The 10,846-nt window shown below is 55.1% G+C and overlaps 1 long non-coding RNA gene across 1 annotated transcript; it reads right to left on the reverse strand.

Moving 5' to 3' along the window:
• Positions 1-7,151: 7,151 nt before the first annotated feature.
• Positions 7,152-10,454, reverse strand: LOC144290634 (uncharacterized). Its single transcript, XR_013358240.1, has 3 exons — positions 9,847-10,454; positions 8,743-8,846; positions 7,152-8,402 (listed from the first exon to the last, which is right to left on the reverse strand). It is a non-coding gene; the product is annotated as an uncharacterized LOC144290634 (long non-coding RNA).
• Between the last annotated feature and the right edge of the window lie 392 nt (positions 10,455-10,846).

The following is a 10,846-nucleotide window of genomic DNA, read 5'->3' on the forward strand; positions in this document are numbered from 1 at the left end:
TTCAAAAACTCCCTAATTCGTTAATGATGAATAATACTGTATGTACCAAAAGTTAAATAAGCTCGTTCCCCCAATTCCAAAACCATAGATCAATTTTACTTGTCTATTGTAATATCTATCGCCACATAACAAATTAATCCCAAATCTGGTGGCTCAACACATTCGTTAACTGAGGGTCCCTGGAGGTTGGAGTCCAGGGTGGGTGGTGGGGGTCCTCTGCAAGACTGCAGTCAGGGTGCTGACTGGGGCCGGAGTCGTCTCAGGGCTCGAAGGGGAGAGGGTAGCTTCATGCTCATTCACGCTGCCGTCAGCCTCAGGTGCCGGCTGGCAGGCAGCAGAGACAGCAGCTTCGTGTTGGCCTCTCCAAAGGGCATGTCTCGCAAACACAGCCGTGGGCTTCCTGCAGAAAGGGAGAGAGAGCAGAAGGAGGGTGCCCAGAAGGGAGGCTAGAATCTCTTTAGAAACTAAGACGGATGACTCCATCACCACCTGCCAATTTGTCCCCTAGCAGCATGAGTCCTCGAGTCTGGTCCCACGGAGTGGAGGGAATTACACGATGGTACAAATACAGAGGGTGGAAATCCCTGGGGTGTCTTGAAGGCTGCCTTCCACAAATTAGCTAATTTCTGCCTACAGAACAAGTAAATCAAATTCAGTTCATGTGACAGTAAAAGAAGAATCCAAACAGGACTCTTGCCAGAAATGGCATGAAATGAAGAACCTGTTCACATGGTACCTCAGGTCATTGGGTCAACTCAAGCACACGTGGTGGGATCAACACTCATCGTAGCGGCTGAAAACCTCCCCAAAGAGGTGGCCCCGTCAGACTGACGCCTGTCTAGTGAGAGCTTGGGATGAACCTGAAACATCACAGGACAGGGGTGGGCAAGCCGGCAACACACAGTGTCCCCTGGTCTCTGCCATCTCACGGAGAAGGCACCGGGCATCTCTGAGTGTTAACAGAGGTCCTAGAGCGTGGCCACTCCCATGCAGGGTTTCTGTCCTGTGGGCAGGTGTGAAATGGGACATCTGTGTGACAGGCATCCACAGGGGCGCTCAGAGATCCTAGGAGCAGTGGTGAGAAAAGAAAAATAGAGACTCTGCATGAGTTGAGTTCCCAGGTGGGCAGGAAAAAAGACCTAAGTGAGGGACTCGAGCCTGTGGGATTAGCCTCAGATGCATGGTCAGAGAATCCCCAAGAGACAGCAACCCTTTACCATGACACGTGGTTTGTCAGCCCAAGCTGCGTAACAAGCACCACAGGCAGTGGCGGACACAGCACAACCGTCCCCCAGGCCAGGAGGTGGGCAGTCTGAGGTCCAGGCACGGGCAAGCCAGTTTCCCCCAGGCCTGTCTCCCCGCGGGTGGATGCCGTCCTCCCTGTGTGTCCTCACTGGTCGTCCCTCCCTGTGCTTGTCTGCATCCTTTCATCTCTCCTTCCAGGGTCACTGTAACTATGCATTTTAACTTAACTCCTCTGAAGACGCTACGTGCAATCACAGTTACATGCTGCAGTCCTGGGAGTGAAGGCTGCACGGCACACATTTGTGGGGGCCGGGGGGGGGGGCACAGAGGTGAGCCCATCACAGCACAGCAGGCAGCCCCCACTTCCAGGCCAGTGACACCCAAGTCCAGGGCCAATACTTCCTCAGCAGGACAGGATGCTGACCTGCTGTGGAGATTACAGGAGGACGAGCAGAGCTCTGGATCAGTGGGCCACCAGTGCATTTGGGAGAGCTTCCGGGGGGCCAGGGGAAGGTGCGGGCAGCCTCTGGCAGAGGCAGGGGACGCGGGACGCTGGGCAGGCTAGCTGGAGAAGGACAGGCTGTGGGACTGGGTAGGGGAGCACAGTGACTTCCTCTGGTCAGTCTTCAGTTGGATTTGGGCAGGAGTCAGGGAAGCTGCCAGTTATTGATCAAGTCCTGGCCATGGGGTCCAATGGTTACAGAAATGATCAGCTTCCTGGCCCAGTTGTTGGATATGGTGGGCAGGTTCCTGGCGCTGGAGCCATAGGACACCAGGCTTGGCTGGATCTGCGACGTCATCACCAATAGGAAGTCACAGGTCGGTGCGTATTAAGGTTGTGGTCGATGTTTCAAAACATCATTCAAGCTCATCACGACCTTCAAACCAGTAATGAGTGGCAATTAGACCCGCCGCTCGATCCTGTTTCCAGCGTGTCCAGGCACGTATTTCACTGTTCCACAAATTATGCTTTTAAACTGCATTCCAGTACCATTGGTTTCCTTTGTAATTCCAAGTACTTGATTTACTCATTAAAAACACTATTCTGAGGTGGGGACGATGGCGGATTGTATTTCCCAAAGACAAGGTCTCAGAGGAGTATCTTCAGCCCGCAGCTCTGCAGGCAGCTGCGCCGGGACCCACGCCAGTGGCATCTGACTCCCGCCCCGTGAGCCAGGACAGCACAGGGACCTGCACAGGCAGCAGAACATGGTAAGCGAGTCCAGAAAAACCCATGTGGTGCTCTCCTGGGTCTCTTGTCACACTTGCTCTGTCTGGGGACACGGCCACCAGCCATGAGGTGCCCGAGCCACATACACAGGCCGCATGCGGGCCCCTGGTTGACAGTCCCCGCTGAGCACGTCTCGAGCACCAGACAACAGGGGAGAGGCCGCCAATCTGGCCTCCAGCCTCCGAGTCCAGCCCCCTTGGCCCCAGACCTCCTGGAGTGACCAGTCCATGCTGTTGGCCCGTGGAGCACTTGAGCACAGTTAGAGGGAGAAAGGCTGATGTCACCTCCATGGCTGGCATGGCGTGGGACTCAGGGAGCAGGGTCGGGCTCCCCTGAGTGGCCAGGGTCAGCTGCCATGCTTACCTACAGGGCTGCCTAGCCGGGACTGGGGCTGCCACTGGCTCGACCTCAGGGCTAAGTGCAGGTGTAGACCTGGGTGCTTGGAGCCTTGCTTGGCTTATGGGAGAAGCGCTCCAGCCACTCAGCGAGCTGTCCTCGGGGGTGGGCAGTGGTGAGGGAAGCAGAGTCCGGGTGATCTCGCTGTTCAGACCGAAGTCCGGGTTCACCCTGGACTCCTCTAGGAGTCAGAGGCCTCGGGAGCAGGGCCCGGAGTTCCCAGTGGAAGCTGGTGACTGAGTAACTGTGGATGGCCCTGCCCACAGACTCTCGATGAGTGGGTACCCTTGGTGTTTCCATACCCCAGAGGGAAACCAGAGGCCAGGGGAGCTGCCTGGGGTCACAAGCCTCAGAGATATGGCCGCACGCTCAATCACCATGATCTCTGGACCACGTCATTGGGGGATTCCAATTTCTTTTTTTTTTAAGATTTTATTTATTTATTCATGAGAGAGAGAGAGAGAGAGAGAGGCAGAGACACAGGCAGAGAGAGAAGCAGGCTTCCTGCGGGCAGCCCAATGTGGGACTCGACCCAGGGTCACACCCTGAGCCAAAGGCAGATGCTCAACCACTGAGCCACCCAGGCATCCCCCCACTTTTTTTTTTTTTAATAATTCCAATTTCATCTTAGAGAAAGAACAAGAGAGAATTCAGCAGGGCTGCATCTTCTAAGAGCTGTGTCCAAAGTTAGCATGTAATTGGAACATACATAGAGTAAAATTACTAACAAAAACCCTTGTAGCAGGTTTAAACCAGCACAAAAGCCAGGAATGACAAGGTGACACTTTCCTCTACCCATTGTTCTGATTTTATTCGTGGATTTTTTAGGTGAAGTTTGCACATGATGCAATGTCTCTGTGGTCTAGACAGTTTAACCAAGAGGCAGCAAGGTGAACGGGCCCTGGGGGTGAGCCCACACAGCCCTGGGCAGGTGGTCCAGCCTCAGTGGTCCTTCCTAACAAGGTCTCTGCCACTCCTTGACCCGGAGTCTGTAACTCCAAAGGACACCTCCAGACCTCCCACATCCTCCTTAGAGCTGCCAACCCCCAGCTCCCTGCATCCTGCCCCACACAAGCCATCAACCCATCATGAAAGTCTTTATTCTATTTCATAAAGAGGTGACTTCTCCCAGGGCTTAGATTGTGTGTTTGAGAGAACAAGAGTTTTTAAATATTTCCTTTTGTGGCGACAGAAAGAATAAACAGGGGGAAAAAAGGACTGAAATAGAACTAAAATTAGTAACATTTCCCAGAAAACATGGAAACAAATCTCAACTTCCCTTGAAAATAAAATAATATAAATCTAAAAGTATGTAGAGAAAAATAAAATAAATAAAATTAAAAGTACATAAAGATACTATTCCACATTGTTTCAATTAGCATATTTTTTTGTAAAGAATGATATCCCATGTTGAATGTTGATGTGGTGAACTTGATAAGAGGTCACATTGCTTCCAGATAACCACTGTGCAAAGCACTTTGATGATACGAACGAACCCTTTGTAATAGAACACCTAGGTATAAAAATAGCACATAATAATCCCCAAGTGCTCTTCTGAGATAAGCATTTTTACTGTATCATTTCACTGAGTTTTCACAGGGATGCTAAGAGAGGAGCCCCTCTGTCTGTGTCATTCTACAGAAGAAACTTAGAGAGGTTATATGGTAGGAGCCCAAGGCCACCCAGCTGGGTGGGTGGAGCTGGGATGGGGCCCAGGAAGGAGGATATGGGCTTTGGTAACTACAAGCAGCTCTAGCTTCTAAACCACTAAACAGTAAAACAGATAAACAGAGGAAGTGAAGTGGTTTGGCCGTTGAGCCACTTTAAAGAGCCAGCAAACGTCATTGGCGTAGGAGCAGGATGGAGAAAGGAGAGGAGGTTTCCTAGGGGTGGTTGGAACCATTTAATTCTGCTTGGAAATATAAATGGGACCAGAAAACAAGAATGTGGAGTCAAGGACGCGTCTCATTAGGATGTCAGGATGGGACAGTGTTTAAGGAGGGGTCTTTACAGGGATGATTCAGTTCAAAGGAAGCTGTGAGAGTGGCCCTGATCCAACACGACCAGGGTCCTTAAAGCAGAGGGCATCAGGACACAGGCCCAGAGGGACGACCGCATGAGGAGACGGGGGTGTGGGGGTGAGGGGGTGGGAGGACGGTGTCTGTTCACCCAGTAGAGAGGCCTGGGTATGGAGGGGACCAGCCCTGCCTAGGCTACACCTCGGGCTTCCCGCCCCCAGAGCTGGGAGGGGATCCGTTCCTGCTGTTTCAGCCTCGGGCTCTGGTGTTTGTTAAGCAGCCCAAGCTGCCTGATGCATCTGGCCACTGGTATGCTGGTGACATGCAGAGCCACCTGAGGTGGTTTGTCTAGTGTCCCTGTCCTCTCTGCAGCCTTCACCCACCCCCATCTGGCCCACCGAGGCTGGCCAGCACTGCTATGGGACAGCCATGCCCTGCTGCACGAGTTCTGAAGGACCAGTATTCCAGAGAAAGCCAGGGAGCGACCCTCACGAGGCTCGGCCTTCAGTTTGCATAATACAGTGGGAATCAGGACAAGCTTCTGTTGCAGATGGAGCGCTCCACACCAGGCCGAGGCACACCTTTCCCCAGTCCTGCATCTCCCATCTTCCAGAATCCTGTGTCTGTGTAGCCAGGAAGCCAGTTGACCGCTCATGCCCCCCGCCTCGTCTGCAGCGCCTCTACATTGATATTGTGCTGCCGGGAAACCCAGGAAGCCTGCTTAGTCATCAATCAGATCATGCAAGATGTTCTCATCAAATGGGGCGCCTGTCTCATTTCTACCAGGAAAGGTCGTCCGGTGTCAGTGACGGGCGTCACTGAAGGGCGTCCACAGCGCTGCCGTGCGGACAGTGACAGAAGGGCCGGTTGTCGATAGCGGGGTCAGCGGACAGGCCGGGAGGGGATGCTGCAGGCCCTGGCTCCGGCCCTCCCGTCCTTCTAGCTGTGTGGCTGCAGAAAGTGTTTGATGCCGGCCGCTGGGAAACCTTGTGAAAATGACCTCTTCTGTTACAAGGTCCAGGTCTGGGATCTGAATAAAGACCAAGGACCCGCTCACACATCGGGCACTCGCTTCAAGTCCCTGTCCTTGCCCGGGGCGGGGGCCGTGGGCTGCTCACTTAGTGCCCTGCTGTGGCCCAGTTGAAACTCTTACTAATTTTGAACAAGGGGCCCTGCTCTTTAAGCAGGAGATAGAAACAGTGCCCCCCACTCCCCGCCAGCAGTGCATCTCCCCCTAAGTGAAAGAAAGTGGTCTGGGAAGGGTTTGTCCTCATGCTTCCAGCCATGGCACTTTCTGGAAGAGGCAGGCATTGGGAAAAGCTCAGACATCAGTAGACAGGTAGATGAGTGGACACAGATGACTGCTAGGGCAGCGGACCTACCTGGACAACAAGGTAACGGTGCATGCGTGTCTTTTTTTTTATTTTTAAGTTGGCTCCACATGCAACACAGGACTTGATGTCTCAGCCCCGAGATCAAGAGTCCCCTGCTCCACTGACTGAGCCTGCCGGGCACCCGTGGACGCTTGTTTTTACATATTTGTCAAAATCCACAGAATGTATTGCAGCAAGCACGACCCTAATACGAACTGGACTCTGGGGGACGAGGCATCAGTGGGAAATCCCTGTTCCTCCCTTCAGTTCTGCTGTGAACCTAACGCTGCTCTCAAGAAGGGAATCTACTAAAACACAGAGCACGGTACCAGCAAGGGTCTGCAGTTGGCAATCTGAAGGGACTACCGTGTAGATTTGCAAAATCCACTCCTGTCCGACCAGACCTGGGGGACCAACGGGGAGGGGGGTGTCACTGCTTCCTGGGACCCTCGCCCCAGATCTGCAGCCACTGGGGGTGGGGTGGGGGATGATGGCGCTATCCTGTGTGAGCACTGCCTGGCCTCCTGGGTTGGAGGGCAGGTGGCACCAGCCCAGAGCCACTTCTCAGCCTGAGACGTTCCTTCCTTGAGCAGCAGGCTGAGCAGTTCTGGAAACATTTCTCTTTTTACTACAAGTTTTCCAGAGGCAGGGACGCCTGGGTGGCTCAGTGGTTGAGCGACTGCCTTTGGCTCAGGTTGTGATCCCGGGGTCCTCCCTGCACGGAGCCTGCTTCTCCCTCTGCCTGTGTCTCTGCCTCTCTCTCCGAGTCTCTCATGAATAAATAAATAAAATCTTTAAAAAAAAAAAACTTTGCCAGAGGTAAACATTAAGTGTTTAATTTATTTTTATAACTTTCTACTTCTTGTGGTTGTTCTGACAAAGGTCGCAGTCGCCCTGTTGTTGGAGCTGGTATGTGAGCGTACTCTCATTTCTCAAAGCCAAACGTACGTTTTAAGTTTTAAAACAAATCCAGACAGGCCACCATCGGAATTTACCCGTCTTTATAAAAATCCGTGATTCATTTAATGTTGATTAAAACCTGGCTTCCAGAATGTTTTCTTGGGAGGCACTCGTCTGGTCTCGGTTTCTGGAAGGGCTGCATCTCTGCAGCTCCAGCCCGGGTGCCATGACCTCACCCTGTCATCTTCCCAGGAGAGGAAGCAGACTCCAGGCCTCGGGCTGGGCTGGGCTGCGCGGCTCAGGTTTCAGTGGGATTGCTCCAAGCTCCCAGCTCAGTTTTGGCAGGAAATACACAATCAGCGCTAAGAAAGCGAATGTTTCCCCCACCAAAGAGGGTGTTCAAACGGGTGGAGTAATGCAGTAGCCTCGGGGAGGAAGGCAAGCAAGCCTGCTCCGGCACCCAAGCCCCAAGCCTCTTCTCCGATCTGTGCCATCTGCACAGCCACGCGGAGGACAGGAGGTGATTCTGCTAAATTAGGGGCATAAGTAGAGGAGTAGGTGACCCGAGGGTCACACGTACACACTCCCTTCTAGGGTCTTCATCTTTACAGACCACTATGCCTCGATTGTGTGACACGGACACTTGAGGGACCGGGCACAGAGGCTCCCACAACGGTCACCGCGCTGTCTGGTGCCAGGGATGTTGGGCTGTCCCTCACTGTCACACTCGTACCCGCCAGGGAGACTCGGCTGCAGGCCAGGAGGCCGCCCCTCCACCCCATCTCACCGTGTCACTCCCGGTCCCTGTCACCCCCTCCTGGCAGGTGCTATTTCCAGAGGAAAGTGCCGGAGGGCCCGGCCTCGGCCAGCCTGCCCTGTGACCCGGGAGAAACCCCCGCCCCTGGGCTCACATTGCCACCCTTGCTGAGGAAGGTGGTGCCTGCGGGCGCCTTCCTGATTCTCTAGGACTCTGGAGCCTTCAGGTCAGTGTCTCGGGGGCTTCTGGGGAAGCCCAGGCCCCCCAAGGACCCCACGGGGATCTCTAGCTGGCCTGAAGCCTCTGCACCCCCATGCTTGGGGAGTCTCCTCCACTCTCCCTGTGTGCTCACCTCGCCAGCCACTCCGCTCTAAGCACGGATGACCCCGGTGTCTGTCTGGTGCCAGGAATCACGAGCATTTCCAGGTGGAGCGTAGCCTCAAGTGGCAATGAGCTGAGGTGGGCGAGCTCGCAGAATCGCACTACACACAGAGGGGTGGGAGGGACGGTGGACAGAATTCAGACCCGGGGCCAAGGGAAATTCATAGTTCGGATAATCCACAAGGCCTCCCGCAAGGTACCGGTTCCCTGTCCTTCATCTCTGCTTCCTGCAAAGTGGGAACCCTACAAAGGCCACTGTGGGGTTTGATGGCCGTGGGCTCCCACACACTGGCAGCAGAGCAGAGGGCCCCTCGCACCCTGGGGCATGGCCACAGTGGAAGGGATCGGCTTGTCCTTGTGTAAGGTAGCCTCCATGCAGCGGAGAGTGCGGCCCCAAGCACAGGGCTCAGCGAAGGTCTACATGTGCGCACGTAGGTTTACCCAGTGCCCGGATCAGGCTGTGGAAACTTCACTGCTGTCTTCCTTCTACCCTCTTGGATTCTGGCCTCAGGGCACGCAAATTAAAGTGGCAAAAGACCGATTAACTGGAGGAAGAAAAAAAAAAACAATGTATTTACAAGAGCAGCATAGGTACTTCTGACTCTGCTAAGCTGGGGGTCCGGCCTGGACTTGGGGTTCTCTCTCAGTTGGGGTTCACACAACCAGCAGTGTGTCCCGTGTTCTCTTCCATGTCACCTTCCCTGGGTACCTTCTTCGATGGGCTGAGTTATGATCCCCAACTCACGTTGGAGTCCTAAGCCGCAGCACCTGGGAATGCTACTGTGTTTGCAGCGGGTTTAGTGAAGTGATTAAAGCAGCCTGAGGTCACTAGGGTGGGCCCTGATCCAGTCGCCAGGCTGCGTCCTTGCTGCCGACCCCAGGGCTTCTGTCCATCAGGGTTCCAGCCAAAGTGCTGGGATTTCAGATTTCACGGTCCCCACCCTACCTCACTCCACCCCACCCCACCCAGATGGACGCGGCCTGCAGCCTCCTGTGAGCCCCCTTGCGCTCCCCGCCTGGGACCCCACCTGGGACCCCGCCTGGGACCCCGCCGGCACACCCCAGCTCTGTGCCCCTCACCCCTCCCTCCCTGCTGTTGCTCTGCTGGGACCTGGAGCCCTCTGGGCCGCTCTCTCCTGAAATCCTCCCCGGTCCTCTCCCCCAGCAGCGGCACTCCTCAGCACTTTTCCATATTCCAGGAAACGGCCACAAAACAACTCCCGTCTGGGTTCTCCCTGGGCTCACTGTGCCAGCCTCCACCCCGTGGCCCTGGTCCCTCTTGACCTTCCTCCCCGTCCTCAGTGCCGGGACCTCAGTGTCCCCTCCTAGGCTGGCCCCTCCTGCCCTGGGCAAGCTCGTCCGAGGCCACCTCCCAGCGGCCACCCACACCATCCAGCCGGGCCCCTCTCCACAGCTGGGCCGGCTCTGAAGGCCGCGGCCGCCTCAGGGGGACGTCCGACACCTGCTCCAGACTTAACTGCCGAGAACCCAACTCAGGCGTTTGGGCCCCAGCGGCCTCACCGGGCCCCTGCACCTGCTCCTCACCGGCTCCAGCAAGCTCAGACAGTGGTGGCTCTGTCTTTCCAGGGTTGGGGTCATCTCCTTGCTGTCTCTTCTCCAGAGGCCCCCCCCGCCCCATCTGAGGCCCCAACGGCTACTGGCAGCAGCACTCCGTGCACCTTGCCCCACGCGCCGCAGGACTGGCAGGGGCTGTGCCCAGAGGCCCTTATTTCCCAGCTTGGAGGCCTCCGGTCTCTGGAATGAAGTGGCTCCTTATTGCACCTCATCAGCCCCTGCCTGGGGTGACCACTGACCTCCCTTGACCTCCATCTCCTCCGTCTTCCCCGTACAGCACACCCCCCCCATCCCTGCCCAGGGCAGCGGCACTATTCAAGGCTCCCGGTGCTCAGAGCCAAGCTCAGCACATAGGAGGCGGCGAGGCGTTTCCTTCCTTAAATGAAGAAGCTCAGTCCATGTCCCCTCGCTCTGCGGTTCTCAGGCGGCAGGCCTGCTCTGCACGCCACGCGTGTACCGCCTGCCCCTTCACACGAGGGCACCATCCTCAGGACACCCTGTCCCCTCCACGACCTCTGGCGTCTAAAGCAGGGACGCTCAGATTTGTACGTTCCCTTCGTGTTCTTGTTTGGGAGTTGGCGAGCTTTCTTGGTCTCTTTCTTTCTTTTTTCTGATTAATCTTCCTCCCTCTCTCTTTCCTACATATGGGGGAGGGATTCACCCAGAGGTCTCCATGCATATCTTAACGCGGGGCTTTTATTTTTGGAGGTATGTTTACTCGTGTATGAAATGTAATCAGAGACAAACCAGGTGCAAGTATTTTTTTTAAAGATTTTATTTATTTATTCATGAGAGACACAGAGAGAGGCAGAGACACAGGCAGAGGGAGAAGCAGGCCCCATGTGGGGAGCCCGATGTGGAACTCGATCCTGGGACCTCGGAATCACACCATGAGCCAAAGGAAGATGCTCACCCACTGAGCCCCCCAGGCACCCCGCGGGCCCCATAATTTTAAACCACGATGAGCTCA

The sequence above is a fragment of the Canis aureus genome, chromosome 1, assembly GCF_053574225.1.
Source record: "Canis aureus isolate CA01 chromosome 1, VMU_Caureus_v.1.0, whole genome shotgun sequence".
NCBI classification, from domain to species: domain Eukaryota; kingdom Metazoa; phylum Chordata; class Mammalia; order Carnivora; family Canidae; genus Canis; species Canis aureus.